Below are 22,090 nucleotides of genomic sequence, written 5' to 3' on the forward strand. Positions count from 1 at the left end.
GGAGGGTTGCGGTATTACCACCCTTACTTCTGCGCTGCCTTCAAAGCTGGGCGTCTGTAGAGCAGCGACTGGTGGCCAGACCCCCAGCTCTGAGGGCAGCATCACGGCCAACAGAAACAGAGAAGTAAGGGTGGGAATAGCATACCTCACATCTCAACATTTGCTATTTATGCCATGACCAACCCATAAAAAATGTGTGATTTCTCCACTGTTTAAGTAGATCCCTAATTATAAGCAAAAGAAAACTGATAGCCACGTTTACAACTTACAGAAGTTAAATATACTGTGACAGAGCTCCGACCTTGTACCTGTGGGTCCCGCGCTTCTAGGCGGTTTATGCTAGCCTCAGTGGCTCACTGCGACTCTCCACGTAGCCCCTCTCTCTTTAGGGCCAGGGTTACAGTCTGTTGAGCCCTTTTCATCATAATCCAGCAAGGAGGTTGGTGAGAGAACTCCCACAGTCTCTGTTGTCCCTAGGGCTTATGTCAGAACTGTTTAGCCTCCTGTCCTGACAGGGGCCTGCCTTCCCCTCCCAGGAGGTGTTTCTGTAGTGGCAGGTTGGGTGGGGAACCCGGGCCCGCCCTCTACTCCAGGTTCCGGCCCAGGGACCCTAATGGTAGCAGCTGTTGGCAGCCAACCTTTCACTGCCAGAGTTGCTACATTTCCCTGGGCCGCTTCCCCACAGCTCTCCTGCTTCTCCCTTCTTCATCCTTACCTTAGGGCTCCTTTACCAATGGCTTGAGGGTGTCTTCATTAACCAGCCCTTCAGCTACACTACCTTACCTCACCTCACCTCACCTCACCTCACCTCACCTCACCTCTGGCTCCTTGGCTCTTCTCAGCCTGACTGGAGTGAGCCCTTTTTATAGTATCAGTGGGGCCCTAAGGTGTTCACATTACCTTAATGGACTCCCCTGACTCTTTGCAGGTTAATTGGAGTCAGGTGTTCTCATTAGTCTGGAGCAGCCCCTGCTCTGGTCAGTCAGGGAACAGAAAACTGCTAATCCAGTGGCCAGTATATCTGCCTTCTACTACTCTGCTGTACCTAACTGGCCTGGGTCTATCACAATACTTAAAGTTTACACCTATAAATGTGTATAAATAACTACACACACATCTTTAAATGAAGGAAAGGAAGAAAAAGTTATTAAGTAGGAAAAAGGAGAATGGTAACAATAGAGTGCATTTTTAATACTTTAGGCTTATTGTAATATTGTATCTGGTACCTAGGCACCACTGAGATTAATGCCCTATAAATATCTATAAATATCTAAAATAGATTATCAATAAATGTTTTAAAAGACAAAGTAATTTAAGGTAATAGAAATCAAATTCGCATTTGTGAAGTAGACATCTAGGGTTTGGAGCAAACTGAGGACTAGTACAAAGTGTAGAATGAAAAAAACTTGGTAATCACATTGTTCAAAAATTCCAGTATGGTGGACTAAATTGGTGTTGTTTTTTTACTCTAGAACAGTTTCTCTCTATCTTTTTGACACCGGGACCAGCTTGCTGCGTTCCTAAACTGTGTCAGGGATGTACCAGGGACTGGTGCCAGTCCACAGACCAGTCGTTGAGAAATATTGCTCTAGAAGACATGAAATTTATGTAGCAAATAATATATTGCTATATAAAGTGTGTCTTATCTTGCCAAGGTACATTCCAATAAACTCATCCACCTTTTGCCATTACCCCATTTTAATATAAGGTAAACTAGTTTGGGCCCAACCCTGCAAGCCCTTTGCATTTTGAACTTTAGGTCAAATGCAGTTTGACATGGGGAGTTGTTACAGGACCAGGTTCTGGAAAAGAAAAACTACTTTACTCAATTATAAAATTTTTGTGTAACAAAAGTACATCTGGCTTCCATGCTACAGAACTCAAAATGTCCGCTGCTACAGCCTTGCTTAAGTTTACACTTTGTTAAAATGGGGCTCAAGATTTTTTATATATATATATATATATATATATATATACATACACACACACACACACACACACTAATAAGAATAAAAGCACCTTCTTTTAGGAATATATTCTTATTAGTGCACTAGTAAACTTTTCCATAACGCCTATTTTATTTTGAACAGCTGCTTTTATGTTGCTCAGTTTTAAACATGGTTAAAATTAGTCATGTAAAGCCTTTTGAGACAGTAGGGAATATGATATTTCTGACCAGCTGCAAAAATGGTAACCTCACAGAAAAAAAATGAAGAAAATTCAAGGAAAAAATAGGCAGTTACTGTATTAATCTTTTTTCCTCTATGCTGTCCCCCCACCCCTGTAATAGAGCACTAACCTTTAAATGTTCTCTGAGTTGAGCAATTTTTCATGATCCAGCTGTCTTAGGATTGTTTTAGTTCAGTTTAATATTTCTTTTGATTCACTGAATTCTTTTCCAAGGTATATATGGGATTTAATTCATGAGCCAGGCAGGGGTTAATAAATCATGATTTAAATAATTATAAAATGATTCCAGTTGAATAAATGCATGTTGGCCTAGTTAGAAATACTTTTAAGGTCACATGATGCTTGAAATCTTCAAACAAATAACTGTACAAGACTTAATCCTTTCCATTCACCCTTTAAAAATGGTTTCAAATGATGTAAAACATCTAGGTGGATTTATACAATTGTAGGTCCACCACTATTTAATTTTCACCATTTTTTCTTATAATAATGAAAATATGCTTCATGTCACATTTCTCCTTGTCAATAAAATTGTAAAGAATTTACTGATCATGTGGCACCTAAACTCGCTGTAAACATTTGTAGTGCCCCCTATCCATCTGGTTACCTCCTTTAGCACTAATGTCCTTACGGGTTTTGATGGACAAGCCTGGGTTCTTCTGGATCCCGCCACTCATATGTGCCGACTTCGTGGCTGCTCAAGCACCCACGGAAAAAAATAGGGAATGTTCAGCACCCACCAGCCACAGCTGTTTGGTGGGGCCACCCATCAGCTGTTTGGTGGCTGGCAGGAGACACTTGGAGGGTGGAGAGCAACGAGTAGTGGGCAGGCGGGGGGCCTCGGAGCAGGACGAGGCAAAGCGAGGGTGGGATCTTGGGGGGAGGAGGCAGATCAGGGGCTAGAAGAGGTGGAGAGAGGGAGGGGTCTTGGGGGAAGATGCAGAGTGAGGGTGGAGCTTTGGGGCAGAGTGGGGGTGAAGCACCCACTGGGAAAAATAAGTCAGCACCTGTGCCACCATCCATTCTGCAGGGTGTAACTTTTTTCATCCCATATGAATTTATTTGGTCGTGCCTCCGCCCCCCCTTGTTCCTTCCTGGCAAGGTCACCAAGATAGCTTGGGAGGAAAATTCTAATCATGGGGTAACCCCCATTTACTTGCCAGATAGTTAAGAGACGTTCAAGAAATAACACAAACACATACAAGATATTTAACAAAGTAATTATATTAAACAGGAGATAAATATAACAGAGTAAAACACTTCTCAAGGCTCACTGGTGCCCATGCTGATAATACCTGGGAATTTCCCCAGTCACATGATCTGATACAGCAAATATCAAATGAGTGTCCTGTTGGTGCACGTGCTTTGTAGGGGCCCTTTATGACCTGTGACCAGATATCCTCTGTGCAGAAACTAGCAATGTGGCTGACTGGGTTCAGTACAGTACAGAGACTCTGAAGTGGGATAAGGTGGTAAATCCCTCTGCAGATTTAATAGGCAGCAAGTAAAAAAATCCCAAATCCTTGCCCCTTGGCTTCAGGACACTGTCCAAAACAACTTCACTGACTAGATAACTAGCCTCAGGTTTAGAAATGGCTCTGGACTAGGATGACCAGATCACAACACTAAAATATCAGGACACATTGGGGTGCTGTCAGTCCCGCCCACAGTCCACCCCGCCCCCTCCACATTCAGCTCCCCCCCCCCCCAACCATTCCTCATCCTCCGGCCCCTTGCTGGCTTGCTGCATCCCTCCTCAGTCCCCCACCCACTGCCAGGTGGATGCTCGCCCACCCCCACATCGTCCCACCCAAGCATCACTCCTCCCCCATTCCACCCCCTTCCCCCAAGTCCCGGCCCCACCTCTTCTCCACCTCCTCTCCTGAGCACACCGCGTCCCCACTCCTCCCCCCTCCCTCCTGGAAAGTGCTAAGCACTGCCAAACAGCTGTTAGGCGACAGGAAGCACTGGGAGGGAGGGGGGGAGTGGTTACGCAATGCACTGGGGGGAGGAGGGGAGAAGAACCCTGGAGCACCCATGGAGTTGGCACCTCCTCCCACTTGCTTCCTTACCTGAATATTGGGACAAATGGCATCCTGATTGTACATTGATTGGGATGCAGTACAAAGGGTTAAATATCAGGACAGTCCCAATTTTATCGGGACATCTGGTCACCCTACTCTGGACTCTTCAGTCACTGCAGAGGGCTGATGATCGCTGCTAGCAGGAGTCCTCTTCATGCAGGTGTAAGGGTTTTCCCTCACAACAAAGGGGTGCAGAGCTCAAGGTGAAGATTACAAAACTATACTAAAATCCAAACTTTATTCTCCCACCCCAGCATTCAGACACACTCACAGCAGGCAGCAGCCCAAGCAGAGCTGGCCATGTGGTCATTGATCTCATGTAGGTAGGGTGACCAGATGTCCCGATTTTATAGGGACAGTCCTGAGTTTGGGGTCTTTTTCTTATATAGGCTCCTATTACCTCCCACCCCCATCCTGATTTTTCACATTTGCTATCTGGTCACCCTAAATGTAGGAACTGGAGAGCTAACTCAGCCTGGCTTGGGGGGAAGTTTTCCCAACAAAGCTTTACAAACTGAGAGTCACGTTGGAGCAGGAAAGAATCAAGCTGAGGGATCTTGCTGTCAGATCCCCAGAGGCCTGTTCTGAGGGGGAACCCTGAATGCAGGTCTGGGACTCACCAGCTCCCCACGCAGCCAGTCTTGCCCTTTCCCTGGCTGGCTCCAGACTGCTCCCAAATAGCTTCTCTTCTCTCCGGAGCTCCCTGGGAGGGACCTCTCACTCCCTATTGGTTGCTGAGCAGATTCTGAGTCTGCCTTGGCTTCCCCCTCCCTACCAGGGACATTGGCCTCTCTCTGAGCAGGTCTATACTTACCTGCCGGGTTGACGCATAGCGTTCGACTTCTCGGAGTTCGATATATCGCGTCTAATCTAGATGCGATAGTTCGAACTCCGAACGCGCTCCTGTCGACTCCGGAACTCCACCACCGCGAACGGCGGTGGCGGAGTCGATGGGGGAGCCGCGGACGTCGATCCCGCGGCGTCTGGACAGGTGAGTACTTCGAACTAAGGTAGTTCGACTTCAGCTACGCTATTCACGTAGCTGAAGTCGCGTACCTTAGTTCGACCCCCCACCCTAGTGTAGACCAGGCCTCTGAGCTACTAGCACCAGAGCCCCAGTTATCTTGGTAAACTCCTTGTGAGTTACAGATTTTTATAAGTGTTTTGATTACTATTACACATCATCTGCTTTGTGCGTAAACATGTTTCATCAAATATTGTCACTCGCTACACTTCAGATGTACAGATGTAAAACCTGTAGGAGAACACTTCAACCTCCCTGGCCACACAATAGCAGATCTTAAGGTGGCCATCCTGCAGCAAAAAAACATCAGGACCAGACTTCAGAGAGAAACTGCTGCGCTTCAGTTCATCTGCAAATTTGACACCATCAGCTCAGGATTAAACAAAGACTGTGAATGGCTTGCCAACTACAGAACCAGTTTCTCCTCTCTTGGTTTTCACACCTCAGCTGCTAGAAGAGGGCCTCATCCTCCCTGATTGAACTAACCTCGTTATCTCCAGCCTGCTTCTTGCTTGCTTATATATACCTGCCCCTGGAAATTTCCACTACATGCATCCAATGAAGTGGGTATTCACCCACGAAAGCTCAAGCTCCAAAACATCTGTTAGTCTATAAGGTGCCACAAGACTCTTTGCTGCTTTTACAGATCCAGACTAACACAGCTACCCCTCTGATACTTCAGATGTACAGTAGCAAATATTTAGCTATGTGGTTTTGTAAGTTGTTTGTGTTTTTTGTTTTTCCAGTTTGTTTGGAAATGGTACATACTGTGGTTACTTCCAAGTTGCATTTGTATTTTATGAATCATGGAATATTTATTTTTAAGTTGCATGTAAAACTGTACAGTTTTGTATTTTTATTTAATTGCCAACTGTAAAAAAAAGGGCACAAAAAATCAGAATACAAATCTGTGGAAAGTGTACAAAGATAATTTACATTTGCAGAGTCTCTTGATTATATTGCATTTGTTGAACAGAAGCCCGTGAGCTGTAAATATCAATGATAGGTGTGTTATTCTTTAGTCTGTGCTACATATATAAAATATAACATTTTGTATAATCTGTTAGTGGTGAGGAAAGACCTGTGGGGGTGGGGAGGAGGGAAGAGAGAGGGAGAGTGTGTGTGTGTGTGTGTGTGTGAGAGAGAGAGAGATATCACTTTCACTGGTTTCCCTGTGGAGAAGGGAAGAAAAGGGGATAGATACTAGGATGTGAAGAACAACATATTTGGTTCCAAATGAAGGTCATTATTATATCTTGGTACTATTCATAATGAAACCTTAGAGTGGTTTTATGGTACTATGTTATCTTCAAATAACGTTTGCCAGTGATTTTCTGAGATTCCCAAAGTTTGAGAAGATTTAAAGGTTCAATTGAAACAGAAAACTAAGAAAATGAGTGTATATTATCTGTTTGTGTGTGTGTGTGTGTGTCTGGGGGGGGCGGTATTTAATTTGATTGGGGGATGGCATGGCATCTGAACCATTATCTGAAGAACATTTTGTTTTGGAAACACAATTTTGCTTAGTGATTGCAAATGCTGGTGAACAGAATGAGGCCAAAGAAAGAAAAAAAAGGACTGGAGTTCAAAATCAGATTTTAAAGTTGTAAGGAGGGCTTGCAACAGGCACACCACAAGTGAGAGACAGTTCTGTATTTCTGAATGAAGTGGCAACCTTATTTTCAAATCCTAGTGATATGAGTGTGCAGGTTGTAATTGTCAGACCTTGTTTAGTTACTTTATTATAAATTCATCTGGATTCTCAAAGCTAATTTGGCTTACGCTATATGTCCTCAGCACAAACCATCTTTGTGAAGGCAACTGTGGTTAAATGCAGAGAGAACATCAGTTGATTCCATGGGGATGCAGTCATATTGGGGCATAACCGCAATCACTCCAAAAGTTGCTTATTCTTGTACAAGAAAAGGGTCATCCTACAGTTGTACACACTACATACATACTACTGTAATCCCCACTTCCATAGGAAAACACTAACCATCATAAGGATCAATTATCCCTTCACTTGTTTGTTCCAGCTTCCTGGACTTCAGAAATGGTTTCAGTGAACGCAGCAGGTGAAAACTGTGAATATACTTCTTCTTACATCAGGCAGGTGAACACCATTGGACCAAAATAAACAATAGCAATTGTAGGTCTGATAGGAAATTACTCCTCTAGGGCCAGTCTAGAGAAAATGGCACCTTGGGCAAACTTGTATTTTGGCGCCCTTTCTTGGAGTTTCAGTAGAGATACACAGTATGGTCACACACCTTGAGTTTACTGGAGAAGCTTTTAAGTTACGGTAGGGACTATACAGCCCATACGCTCAATGCTGGATCACTGTTGGACCCAAGCCTCTGGCACCAGCGGTGAGAACGGTGGATTGGTGCCCATGCAAAGGACAGGGGAATAGTAGCACTGCAAGGCACAAACTGAAGCTCAGCACCGCATGCACCCGGCACAGGGTCTGTTTCCCTGCCTAGGGAGCCCTGCTGCCTCTACTCCTCAGCGCTGCCCGACTTCAGACACCGCTATGCACCCCCAGGAGCTCTCACCACTAGCCCAGATGTGCCCCATCCTCCCCTGCTCCATGGGCATTTGGGGGCAGGTGAGTGGCTACCTTGGTGGGCAGGCTGCGCTGGGCAGCCTGGGGTGAATGCAGGAGACACTGCACCGAAGCAGCTCTCCCCTCTGTGCTCTCCTTGCCCCCCAGCCTAGTGTGGACTGGTGCCTGGCAGAACCCCGGGGATAGGAACAGTCCTGGCCACAGCCTGCTTTGCAGGATGCTCCCCTGGGCCTGCTAGGGCTTTTGCAGCTCACCCCAGGGTGCACCCTTCCCAGCCATGGTGAGACTAGATAATTTACAAACTGCATAGAGAAAGCCAGGCAATAGAGTCCAGTCACCAGGAATGAGGTACATAAAAAGAAAATAATTAAAGTGGTCTTTTTGGTTTTTGTAGCCTTATAGGTTAACGCAGTAGAGACATGAAATGTACAATCGCATTACTTTGACCTGCTGTCACAGTCTCACTTCTGCCTCTGTTGTTGAATTCCTGTAAATTTATAACTAAGTCCCCACTGCCCTGAGTATCATGGTAAGGACTTTTTTCCTCATTGAGACTGATCAAGATGCTCCCCATATGTCAGACTGTAAATTATTAAGCCTAAATTAGGGTATCCGTGAAAGTAGATGTCCCAAGAAACCAAGTTAAGACCTCCCTGTGGATTTATCTAGGACTTTGAAGTAGTCCTTTCTGAAAGCAGGCTTATAATTGTATTGCTTTTGTCAGCCAGCTCCTTATGATTCAGCTAGCGATGAATTCTTATCTCGTCTCTACTAAACAGCAAATACAGGAATGAAAAATACATGGTTGAGACCTCCTTGTTATGATTCCAAAATTAAAGAGGATCATTTTACATATTTCATTTTCCATCTAAATAGAAAAAATGTGTTAATCTCATTGTGACTAATACATTTATGGTCATTACTTGAAAAATGAGTTGATCATCTACAGATTTTGATCTTCTAGGGCCTTACTCCAATAAATGCTTCTCCAGTGGAGTTCCAAGAACAGAGAGAGAAGGAGCAAAGAGAGAATGGGAATTGGAAGGGGAAGGAACCCAGAGTTCATCTTTGAGTGAATTTCCCCTTTGGAAACTGTTATGCTTATGTTCAATTGTTTTTTGATTCATAGATAGCTGGGTATTTGGTGTCTTTATTGTAGCTATTTAGTTAATATGATTTAACAGTAACTGTGTTTGCACTGATACACTTCAGCCTGTGTACTTGTCAGATATTGTAAGGTAAGAGGTCTTCTCCAGTTTAGCATTCCTTGTGTGTTTGCAAACCTTATGAGTGGGCCAAGTTAGCCCTGGTTGTATCATGTTTCACATACCCATTGTATCAGCTAACAGCTATTGTGGCTGTTTCTCGAAACGTCATTTTTTTGTATGGCTTAAGTGTTCTTTTTCCAATTTACCTTTTCGTACATTTGAAATGATTTTTATCTTGGAGTAAGAACACTGCTGCTCTGCACTGCATGTAAGGTGAGAAACCTTTAAATTTTCAAACTAAATTTAAAAAATGATCTTTTAAATTACTATGGTTAGTGCACTCCCGTGAATTCAATGATAAAAGTATTGAGCTCTTAGTTCAGTGTTAATCATTTAACAGAGTGTAATTTCACATAGGCATTAACTTTACTTCCAGGCTACAAACATATTTGGTATTTTACTCATTATCCAGTGGAAGTCTAGTAGGACACAAGAAAAAGCCGATGGGTGTATCTGAGATGTTCCTTAACTTTATATTTTACTGACAATTATGCAACAATTTTGTCCAGGATTTCATCAGACTAGAATACATTAAACAAGTAACTTAACAGTTAATCAGCCACTTTATCTTGCTATATTCTGTGACTCTAGGATAAACCATAGCAGGATTATTAATGAACCACAAATATGTAATAAAATAAAATAAAAACATAAAAAATCAGTTTCTGTTTCTGAAAGCATAGAAGTACTAAAAGAAAACACATGGGTAGGAGAAGAAACCATAAACAAGCTAAGAATAGTCATTCCAATATGCTTCACATTTTTCACTGGATCTTTTTTCTTGGTTTTTCTTTGATTGCAGGACAATTGAGAATTAGAGTAAAACAAAAGAAATTAATTAAAACACAAACGGGGTAGGAGAGAAAGTTAGAAATCATGATTCAGCTGTGAGGTCTTTCCTAGACCATGGTGAAATGAAAATATTTGTAACACAGTTTTTATAAGCATTGTCTTGAAATGATTTTGATTTAATAAGGCTTGATACTGGACTTTAACTAGGCCTTTTAGCCAAATGGAGAAGTGAGTTTGATTGCCATGCTAGCATATTATGGCTAAATTTATGGTTCAGTTGACATGTCTGAAAGAGAGAGAGACAATATCTTTTATTGTACCTACTTCTGTTGGTGAGAGAGACAAGCTTTCAAGCCACACAAAGACTTCTTTTTCAAGTCTTCTGAAGAAGAGTTCTTGGTGACTCCAAAGCTTGTCTCTCTCACCAACAAAAGTTGGCCCAATAAAAGATATTACCTCACCCACCTTGTCTTTCTAATATCCTGGGACTCACATGGCTACAACTATACAGGATATTTGAAAGAGGCAGTTCTCTCATCCATATATACACGAAGCTCCTTGGGCAGCTACAAACACTTTTGATTTTGCTTCTCTGTATTTACTATTTTTTTTAAAAAACAGGATATAGAGCATATTTTAAGATTTAAGACTTTTAGAGGTGGACTGAAAATCACAGGCAGGAACATAATTAGTTGTCTTTTCTCTTAGAAAGTATGGCGATGAGCTCAACTTGAAATTTTGGGATTTGTCTAAACTTTAAAGAAGACCTGTACAAAGATGAGTGCAGTATAAATGCCCATGGTGGATAGGCAGATAGTTCCCTTCTTTGAAAAATATCCTAACTTCCCTCCAAAAAGGTGTATATGTGGCCAGGCAGCAGGCTCATTACTTGCCCTTTAAAAGCGTAATAGGGTGAAATGACCTGGCCTCTCCAACATCCATTCCCAATAGGCCAGAAAAGATGGCCCCTAAAGGCCATGGCCTATTGGGAATGGGGAGTTGTGTGTTAGCAGGTGGATGGTGATAATTGTTTGGATTTGATAAAAATTCTGTTAGCAGTTTTCATGTTCTGGAGTTACGAATCACATTCAGCAGAAACAACGAGGAGTCCTTGTGGCATCTTAGAGACTAACAAATTTATTTGGGCATAAGCTTTCGTGGGCTAAAATCCACTTCATGAAATGCATGGAGTGAAAAAAACAGTAAGCAGAATATATATTATAGCACATGAAAAGATGGGAATTGCCTTACCAAGTGGGCCAATTCAATTAAGGTAGAAGTGTCCTATTCTCAACAGTTGACAAGAAGGGGTGAATACCAAGGGAGGGGAAATCACTTTTGTAGTTGCCCATTTCCACCAGTTGACAAGAAGGTGTGAGTATCAGCAGAGGGAAAATTACTTTTTGTATTGACCCATCCACTCCCAGTCTTTATTCAGACCTAATTTGATGGTGTCCAGTTTGCAAATTAATTCCACTTCTGCAATTTCTCATTGGAGTCTGTTTTTTAAGTTTTTTTGTTGAAGAATTGCCACTTTTAAATTTGTTAACATGAAAGCTTATGCCCAAATAAATTTGTTAGTCTCTAAGGTGTCACAAGGACTCCTCATTGTTTTTTGCTGATACAAACTAACACGGATACTCCTCTGAAACAAATCACACTCAGTAAACCCACGGATTTTGTTTTACTGAAACCACGTAAATCTAAACGGGTGGGTTTCACATAAATGTAATATATACCTCCAAGTGATTATGAAGTTATAGAACATTATTAGAAGAAGTCTAGACGTTAGTGCAAGGCTCAGCAAGTTGTATGCAACTTAAGTTAGAGTTACTCATGCTTGTTCTTTCATGCTTTATCTGGTGTGCTGCTGGTTTTTTTGTTGTTTGTTTTTGCAAAAAAGGAGATAGAAAATTAGTCAATGATTGCTCACTCACGTCTCCCACTTACTTGAATCTGCTTTTGTGCCAACTTGTACTGAATTGTGAATGGTGGATTAATTGCACCAGGGGCGGCTCCAGGCCCCAGCACGCCAAGCGCGTGCTTGGGGCGGCAAGCCATGGGGGGCGCTCTGCTGGCGCCGTGAGGGCACCGAAGCCGCGGGACCAGCAGACCGTCCACAGGCAAGCCACGGAAGGCAGCCTGCCTGCCATGCTTGGGGCGGCAAAGTTCCTAGAGCCGCCCCTGATTGCACCACGACCCCCTTCTGATAACAAAACTTACTACATGATCCCAGGAGGACGGGACTGAAGTCTGAGCCCACCTGAGCCCCGCTGCCCTGTCTTAAGACAATGACTGACAGCATTTGTATTACTTAGATATCCTAAACTCTGATCTTCCCTGACTCATATTAACCTCTTCTGCAAGGATCACAAATCTTTGGAGGCTCTCCTATATCTTAGTAATTTACTTTCTGTCAAACATATAAAACAAATCTCAGTAAAACATTCCATTAAAGAAGAGGTGGGAATGGGGTTGAAGTGAATTTTTCCATAGCAGCATGTCCTGCATTTTTTGAATGTCCTGATCAAAGACAGATGTTAGTGTAATTGTTTCACATACCCATTCTGATGCTTAGCCATTATGCAGTATGAACTCTCTGATTCTGTCCAGAAATATAGATTAGAAATTTTTAGAGGTACATGACATAAACGAGGAGAATATTTAAGTAACCCAAAAATATTTAAATATTTTCAATAGTATTGAAAATACTGCAGTAGCTTATATAACAGTTTCTGAAATAATTTTTTTTCACATAATACTGTATCTCACATGCATTCCCTCCCTCATTGCAACTAGTTTCTTAATTGTTGCTCCTGTAGGTTCCTCCTTCTCACTTTGCCATAATCCACCTCACTAATACAGATTACTGAATCTTCACTGTTGTTAAATCAATATAATAATAAATTCCTCTTCTCCTCTCTCTTTAAATATAAAAAAAAAAAAAAAAAGAAAAAAGAGGGTTAGATATTTTTTTATTTTTTTTTTTTTTTTTTTTATTTTTTATATTATTTTTTTTTAAATTGTTGTTGTTGTTTTTTTTTTTTTTTCTAATTCTCATCTGTTTCCATTGTTTGTAAAATATTATATTTTTTTTTTTTTTTTCTTTGCTATCTTGAATGATTCATATGGATTATGTATCTTATCAATATCCTTTATGTGCTTCTGCATATCAGTTTGTCATGGTAGCTTTGTCCATGGGAGAATATGCTTAACTTTTCCACTTTTGTTCCACAATTTAAATCTTTGTTAAGTTTCATATTGCCCAATAGGGCTTGAATCTGACTTCACTTGCACCAATATAAAGAAAAGTAGAAGTGACCTTAAGGCAGTAATTTTTCGGAGGTTTCCTTTTAATAAATATAGATGTCCTGCCTTCTACACTAAACAGAAAAACTCAACAAAAAAAAAAAGTTTTATTTTTGAGTGGGGAGCTCTTCAGCAGCAGTTGTCCCAACAAATAGATCAGACCAAGGTAAGAGTCAGACCAAGGTAAGGGTCATTTGTTTTTTTCACCCATCCCTTCAGGCTAGGCTATTATCCTCATTACATTTTCTCCACATTAGGTGGGTTTGGATGGGCCAGGGTATCAGTAATGGAATAGGATACATAAAATTTCACCCACCAGAAAGATAGGTCAAATCCAGTCCAGGTCAATAGAGACTGAAAATGGCTGACAGTGACCTATCTGAAATGAAGTGTTGTCTCAGTCCTGTTCCTTTTGCATCAATAGCCATATCACTAAAACCACCACCAGAGATGGTACACTTGGCACTGTAGTTGAGGACTAAAGAACAGAGACTTGAATTACTCTCTCACTTGTAGAAAAATAGTCCAATAGTTCAGGAATGAGGCACAGTTGTGGGGTTTTTAAGGATTGCATTGTTGCCGCTGTGGACAAACATATTGACTCCAAGAATATCGATCTGGCATCTTTCACAAGAACTAGTTCACTATATATACACACATAAGAACTGGCAAAGTTACATATTATACACACACACACGTCTGTTCATATGTATACCCTATTAACTGTTGATGTATATGCCATCTTTATCTACAGCTCCAGAAAAAGAACAGATCTATACCATGGGGTTCTAAAAATGGAACTAGGAAAGAGGCTTCTGGTGAGTGATTAGGTTCAAAAGACAGACATTTTAAAGCCATACCATCTGCACATGGAGTCAATACTGATGAATTTTCATATTGAAAAGTTTTGGCTGAAGTAGCTGGGACACGTACATAGTATGGCCCCAGAAAGCTTGCCAAGAAAAGTTGAGTCTAAAATGTAGGGAAACCTGTCCAAGAATAGGCCTCAAACATGTTGCATTCATTACAAGCAGCCGTGTGTATGAGAAGTGACCCTTTATCCTGCCTACCAAAATCAATGTGACATGGCAGTGTCATTTTTATGCCAATTTGCTCACCTGGCTGGAGCCACAAAACATTTGGCACAAAGATTTACTTAAAATGATTGGCAGATGACTATTTAAAGATTTGTAGTGACACAAGAATAAATGCTACAGAATTACACTAAAATACATGTATACTTAAGGTTTGACTTAGCTGACAAAACCCAGCAAGGAAATAAAAACTTGCATTCATAATAGAGTACGTTTGGTATGAGTTATGGTCATATGTCTTAAAACCTCTATTAAAAAAAATCTAAGAAGTGAAGGAAAGTGAAATGACTATACTATAATTTTGAGTTATTGAAATTTTCTCTGAGGTACATTCAAATATTCCTCCATTAGGGGGAGTTACACATTCATTGCTAACTGCATCAGAGAGGTTTTCACAACACCATTGGCATGATAGATTTTTATCTCTTGGATATTGCAGTCTTTTTAAAGGAACTGTATTTCTAGCAGTACCATCCTGTTCCATCACAGTGAATGGGACATTCTTAACCCATTTAATCATCATGCAAACCTTTGCCGTAACAAGCAGGCTCCAGTATTCAGTTTTTGAATACTGAGAAAGAGATATGCTGTAATAAAAAATTCTCTGTCATGAAATGGGAGATTCTGTAGGATGAACTGTAGATAGCGAGATTTAGAGTACCTGAAGCAGCTCCCTCTCGAGGAGCCCCTCCCCTCCCCCATTCCTTGTCTGTCTTTCTTTCCTCAAACTGCATCTGGCTCAAGGTAGTTCAGGAAATCTATCCATGTCTGTTTTGTTTACATTCCTGCAGTAGAGTTCATAACAGCAGCACAGCCTCATTGTTAGATGTTAGCATGCCTGTTGGCAAAAAGGCAAAGAAATGCCAATTGACTTAAGTTAATAGATCCTTGTGATGTGGTTTAGGATATAATTGTTTTATATTAAGTGTTACATGCATATATCTGTGTGTCTGTACACTATGTACATACATATCTGTTATGTATAAATTTGCCCCTGCGTGCATGCACACACAGCGTCTACACACACAAAAAATTGGCAGTTGAATTTCTAGAGGTGCAGTGTGTCCATTGCTCTTTTGTGTGTAGGTCACTTTTGCCCAACAAGGTGCTATACAGTTGTAATTGCACAGTTCTCTGGGAACCTGTCCCAGGTCTTGGTCCAGCTGCCTAAAACAGTGGATTCTGAGAGATTCCAAAAGGTCTTCTGAAAGCAGAGGGGAAATGAAAAAAGGTCAAACTCCCATAATCCCCCAGGGACATTCCAAAAGTCCTATGGTGCTGGCCATTTCCTAGACCTTTCTCCAAATGAGACCAGAAAGAACAGTCAGCTCTCCCTGAAGGGTTTCTGTTGCCGATTTTGAAAACCAGTCACAAGGCAACAGAGGTAATTGTGGCAAGACCACAGCAGATGGTCCTATAGAACAGGGGTGGGCAAACTTTTTGGCCTGAGCGCCACATCGGGGAATAGAAATTGTATGGCGGGCCATGAATGCTCACAAAATTGGGGTTGGGGTGTGGGAGGGGGTGAGGGCTCTGGTTGGGGGAGTGGACTCTAGGGTGGGGCTAGGGCTTGAGGTGCAGGCTCTGGCTGAGACATTTTGAGTGCAGGAGGGTACTCTGTGCTGGGATCAAGGGGTTTGGAGAGTGTGAGGAAGATCAGGACTAGGGCATGGGGTTGGGTGTGGGGAGAGGCTCAGGGGTGCAGGCTTTGAGCGGCGATTACCTCAAGCAGCTCCCAGAAGCAGTGGCATGTCCCTTCTCCGGCTCCTAGGCTGTGGCTTCCGGGAGCTGCGTGGTGTGGCCCCTGCCCCGGCTGGAGTGCCGGAGCGGGGCCAAGCCACGTGGTACAGCCCCCAAATCCAGCCCACAGGCTGTAGTTTGCCCCCTCCCCTGCTGTAGAACCTATTTAGAGTCAAACTGTAGCCAACCGTTCATGATTCAGCAGTGGTGAACATATACTTCCCTGATTAGATGTGTCTGCTGTGTAAGTGTGAGATGGTCACTGTATGGAGGACCACTTTTGGTCTGGAGCGTGAATACAGACTGGTGGGACTAAGTTGTTGTCCAAGTCTGGGATGAGCAACACTGGCTGCATAATTTCCAGGAGAGAGAACCTGGTGTAGTGAACTAGCCCTGACATTTCAATGTCAGATGATCCTTTCACTGAGGGAGAAAAAGAGTAGTATTTGCCCTCCTTAGAAGTTGGCTATTCAAATAGTAATTTGAGCAATTCATCACCATCTTGGGATTTGGGAAGTCCACAGTATGTCCTATATAGTGTATTGCAAGAGCTCATGATCAAGGTGACCTTCCTGCCAGAAATCATTGAAGGGATTTAAAAAATTGGGGTTCTTGAACTGTGCAGGAACTGTTGTTAGAACATATGTGCCCATTCTGTGTTCCCTTCTATCCCCAGACAAGCCTGGGAGTACATTATCAAAAAGGCTTACTGCTTAATAATGGAGCAAGTCTTACTGGATCATCATGAATGTGTGTATATATAGGGTTGTTAGTCAAAGTGCATACTGTAGAATTTCCAGAACTCTGGTCTTCTCAGGAGTGGAAAAAGAGGAACTACTTCCACCCAACAGCATTGACATTGAGGGTGTTTCTGTCATTTTGGGTGACCTGATTATCCTAATCCGACTGTTGACCTGCAACAATTGCTAAGTGACTAATATAGCCATTGTCTTAGGTGATTTCTTGCAATAAAATTCTCTTATGTTTAGATTTTTTTAATACTGTGTTTTCTGTGTGACTCTTTGAACAATTTCCCCCTATTTTCTACCATTTTGAGTCCAAACACAAAGCATGGTTCAGTCAGCCACTGTGCCCATTGAGCTGGGCATTTCAGCTCTAATTAGGAACAGCAGCCCATGCAGCCAGAAAGAGGGGAATTTTTCTTTTATTTTGAATGTGTTATTAATTTAATTGACCTTTTTAATGCATAGGTGACTGTTAGGGAAGCATCTGATATCAGGTGTCAGAATAGTATGAAATTATTTTATGCCACCTTTCCAAGGCTCTGAGTGTCAGATAAGCAGATATATTTATACATACATTACTTATAGTTGAACAATTAACTTACAAAACTTCAGGCTAGAAATTTGTCTGACAGATCTACACAAAAGATGACAATTTTTATGATCTTGACTAAAAATCAACAAAACAAAAAAGATCCAGTGGATTATTTTTATGGAGGATTCTTAAACTAGAGGGAGATCATGGTTGCTTGATCTATTAGAGAACTGAAAATTTTTGACCAAAATTATTTAATGACTTTTCAGTCATCTTCTGTGTACTAGACAGACAAAAGATAGATATGAAGGACAGCAGCAGCTGAACCTACAATCCCAGCACATAATTTTGGTTATGATCTATAGAACACTTATTAAAAGAAATACGTGAAATATTTTCCATGGGAATCACAAGGATGCAGATTTGCTTTTTACCTGTATTTCTAAGGAGTGTTTGTGAAGATGTAATTTTGGAAAAGAACCTTGAAAAATATTTTACAATCAGAATTCCAGTTAAACATTTCTAAAGGTCTGAGATGCCAGCTTCATTATTCAGCAGAACAACAGAGTGATTTTTCTGAGAATTTGTTCTCATGTACTAGTAGGACTGCTCTGTTGGTGGTCCTTATCAATTCACAGTGATTTGCAATAGTAGTTTGTCTAGGAAAGCCAATTCTCTTTGTCAGACCACTATACAAAACTATTTTACTCTAAATATATTGCTTCAGACAGTCTGAAAATTCCTTGTTTATTATGCGACTTCTTACATCTTGTGTGTTTACATACCAACTTCACTTTTGTTCAGGTTTTTTTTTTTTTTTTTGCATTTTTCATTTACAATAAAGTCCTCTTTTCCGCAAAAGTGTTAATTAAAAAAAATACTGCTAATCCAAAGGGAGTCTGAGCTGTGGACTCACGTGTTAAAAATGTAAGTCTCAAGTTGGTCAGTTGTATTATGAAGATTAGACATTCAGTCTCCAGTTTGGGAGCAGTGCTGGCATCAGTTGTACAGGCAACTGCTTCCCTGCCAGATAAAAGCCAGTGAGTAGCAGCTGCCAGCAGAGAGGAATGTGAGAAAATGTAAAATTGATATGAAAAAGAAAGGGAAATGCTGCTATTATAAACTTCAGAGTTTTCAATTTTTCTCGCTTTAGATGTCCATAGTGGGATGATGCATTTCGGTGAATCTAATAAGAGAAACAGAATCCAAATTTGCAATCAGCTTGGGTATTTAAAAAAAATAAAAATCCAAACTTGCTTTTGTTTTTTCTTCAGTGAAGAATTTAAAATTGTCATGTTTCCCTAAGATAATACCACTTGTTTCTCGTAAAATAAAGCAACCCTTATTTGAACGGCGCCAAAGCATTATTTTTAATTGTGATAATTTATTCTTGATAGCAGAACAGCCTTGGTTGTCCTGAAAGAATTAGGATTAGCTGGGTTCTTTTTTGTTTGTTTGTTTTTGTTTTGTTGTTTTGTCTGGGGTGGTTCTTTTTTAAGGTATCCATCCTCATTAGAATGAATGTGAATTTCATGCAAATTTAATGTCAGTTCTGAAATGTTTGTTGATTTGAGTCTAATGCACCAGGAATCTCATGAAATTGTCTTGTTTCTTACCACTTAACCAGCTGTACTATTTCAGTTTCAAATATGATACCAAAAGTATGTATGCTTCATGTTTTCCAAGAACTGTCTCCTGCATTAAACAGTTGATGGGGCATTATTAAGTGTAGCCTGTTGACTGATTGGGACTATCTTCACTGAACAAAAAGCCTATGGGAAAATAACTAATTAAAACTGTTTTCAGACAATGAAAACAGTAACTATTCAGGTTTATATCTTTGATGCATCTAATTTGAGCCTATACCTTAAGCTTAATAATTTTATTTTACACTTGTCCTTTATCTTTTATTTATATGTGGAAATTAGGCATATGTAGGAAGGTTTTAAGTACAGTATTATATCATTATTTAGCAATATTTTGTTGTATTTCTGTTTCTGAAGTCTGTAGTCAGCATAATGCCATATTGAGTTAATTGGTAGATTTGTCTGAATAAGTACAGAGGGACAATTACTGCCCACTTCCTGCCCAATGTGAACGCACAAAGCCCAAAAACGCAATAGAATGCTGTGTTTTCACTGTGTGTGGGGACAGACAATGAATATACAAACCAGGGGCATTGTCCAGATGCCTATGCGTGAGGGTGGTTTATGCCAGTCCTCATGGGGGAGTCCATCACGTTCAAGAAAATTGTCACTAATGTCAATTATTTTGTATAACAGCAGTAATATGTATTTTACTCTTACCCTTGACCAACCTCAAACTTCTTCCCTTTTTGTTTCTTATGTACATTTATATCATCCTCATTGAAATATAGCTTGTAAGCTCTTTGAGACTGTTAAATTCCTAATATACTCTAGAGGAGCTGTAAATGTTATAAATAATAATTTCAGTCAGATTTAGTTTTAGATAGTGAAAAAGGAAAAAAATAACTACCACTTTTGTATTTGGGCAACAAATTCTGCACTTCTTACCAGGGCCTTATTCTGCTCCCTTTAGAGTGAGTAGGAGTTTTGCCTGATCAATGGCTGAATCCAATAATACTTATTCATGCAAGCCAACGTATTGACTGCAGTAGCATTATTCATATGAGTAAGAATTACAGGATTTGGACCTAGATTATGTAGTTATAGATAGATAGTGTGTGCGTGCTTCCTCACAGATAATTCCTTTGTTAATAATGATAGCATTTGTAGGCATTTATTTCTGTTCTATTGCAAGTTTTGTTTGGACTTTTTCAAATATATTTCAAGCAGGAACTAGAAAGTTCATTTATCAAGTAAAGTTGAATTGAAATTTAACTATGAAACAAAGATAAAATTGTATGTTGGTGCATGCACTATTCCTTTTCTCTTACAAACATTTGTATAAACATTGTTTTAATGTGATCAGTTAATAATACCTTACTTTCTATGTAATGCTATTATCTAGAAAAACAGTTTCAAAGTTTTTTTAGATTTTGCTTGAGTGTAGCCTATATATAGGTATTCGCTGCATGCTTGTTTATAATAAAAATGCAGATATCAGTGCTTCTGAAAACTGTGTGCAATTTGCAGTAAAGTGTCATTAACACTAACTAATAGTTTAAGACAAGAAGTAAAGAATGACTTACGGAATTGAAACTGCACAGTACAATTAGATAGGCACACATGTAATTAGCTGAGTTGGTATCTGACCAGGAAAGTGTTCCTACATTGTAGATAGCAGTTAATGATAATAAATAGTTAAAAATTTGTTTTTGCATCCCATTTCTAAATGAGGAGAAGGATGGTCCAGAGATTAGGGTGGTAGCCTGGGACTCAGGAGGCTAGGTTCAAGTCCCTGCTCTGTCCCATGCTTCCTGTGCAGCATTGGGCAAGTCACCCAGTCTCTCTGTGCTCAGCTGCCTATTGTAAAATGGAATTAATAGTATTTCCCTACCTTGCAGGGATATTGTACTCTAGGGTATGTCTACGCTGAATTTAGACACTTATGGCTGGCTCAGGCTAAGGGGTGGTTTAATTGCAGTCAGAGGTGGTGCTAGCCCAGGAATATTTCCCCCCAATACATGTTAATAAACTTATTAAACAGCTAAAAAGGAATAGGGGGGCCTAATTGAGCTGATTGGGGCCCTAAGCAATTACTTAGTTTTCTTATGCCTAGCGCCAGCTCTGATTGCAATATAGATGTTTGTGCTTGGGCTGCAGCCTGAGTTTTCAGACCCTCCCACCTTGCAGGGTCCCCGAGCCTGGGCTCCATCTGTAGCCTGGACATCTATACCACAATCAAGGAGATCCTTAGCCTAAGAGCCAGTAGCCTGAGTCAGCTAGCACAGGCCAGCCACGGGTTTTTAATTGCAGTGTAGACATACCTTTAAAAATTGTATCATGCTCAGATGGCATGGTAGTGTGAACCATATAAGTCTCTAAAATAGATAGATTTGAAACTAGGGTTGCCAGGCATCCAGTTTTTTACCAGAATTCCCGTAGGTTGCCTACCCCTGTATTACACCATCCTGCCACTGTGCCTCAACCTGAACCTAAAGAGACCGCTCTAACTAGTGCAAGCAGGTTAACCTCCCTTCCCATTTAATGCAACTTCCAACAAGGAGGCTAACACTAGCATCAGCTGCAATGAGAACACCTGTCTACTAGGACTTGGACTGAGGCAACCCAACTCATTTCATATAGGTCACTGATCTGTAATTAGATAACAAATACACCTCTACCTCTATATAATGCTGTCCTCGGAGCCAAAAAATCTTACCGCGTTATATCAAACTTGCTTTGATCCGCCGGAGTGCACAGCCCCTGCCCCCCCAAAGCACTGCTTTACCGCGTTATATCCGAATTTGTATTATATCGGGTCACGTTATATTGAGGTAGAGGTGTATTGTTCCCTCTGACTTGGGCTGGATTCACATATAATGGTTAAAGACTCCACATATCTTTATCAATTCACAAAACAGCCATTTGGCCAAATAGTTACAAAAATCAGTTTTGTCTGAATATTTGCCTGTGAATCAAGCACACATGCTGTCCTCCTCCAAACTCATTTGTTTCAATTAGCTTTTCATCACTAAATCTCTGATGCCAGTTACTCCTTGTCCTGCATCAATCATACACCCACTATGTTCTGTTGTCTACAGTTAATATGTCAAATTCTTCTGCATTTATGGGTGTGTTGCTCATTCTGTATGGGTACTC

At 40.9% G+C, this 22,090-nt stretch overlaps 1 protein-coding gene across 1 annotated transcript in view; it reads left to right on the forward strand.

The window, feature by feature from the left end:
• The window catches only part of TENM3 (teneurin transmembrane protein 3), a 2,204,264-nt gene that overhangs the window by 1,806,869 nt on the left and 375,305 nt on the right, over nt 1-22,090 (forward strand). The gene's annotated exons all lie outside the window — the stretch shown is intronic.

Source organism: Mauremys reevesii, linkage group 5 (genome assembly GCF_016161935.1).
Source record: "Mauremys reevesii isolate NIE-2019 linkage group 5, ASM1616193v1, whole genome shotgun sequence".
NCBI lineage: Eukaryota > Metazoa > Chordata > Testudines > Geoemydidae > Mauremys > Mauremys reevesii.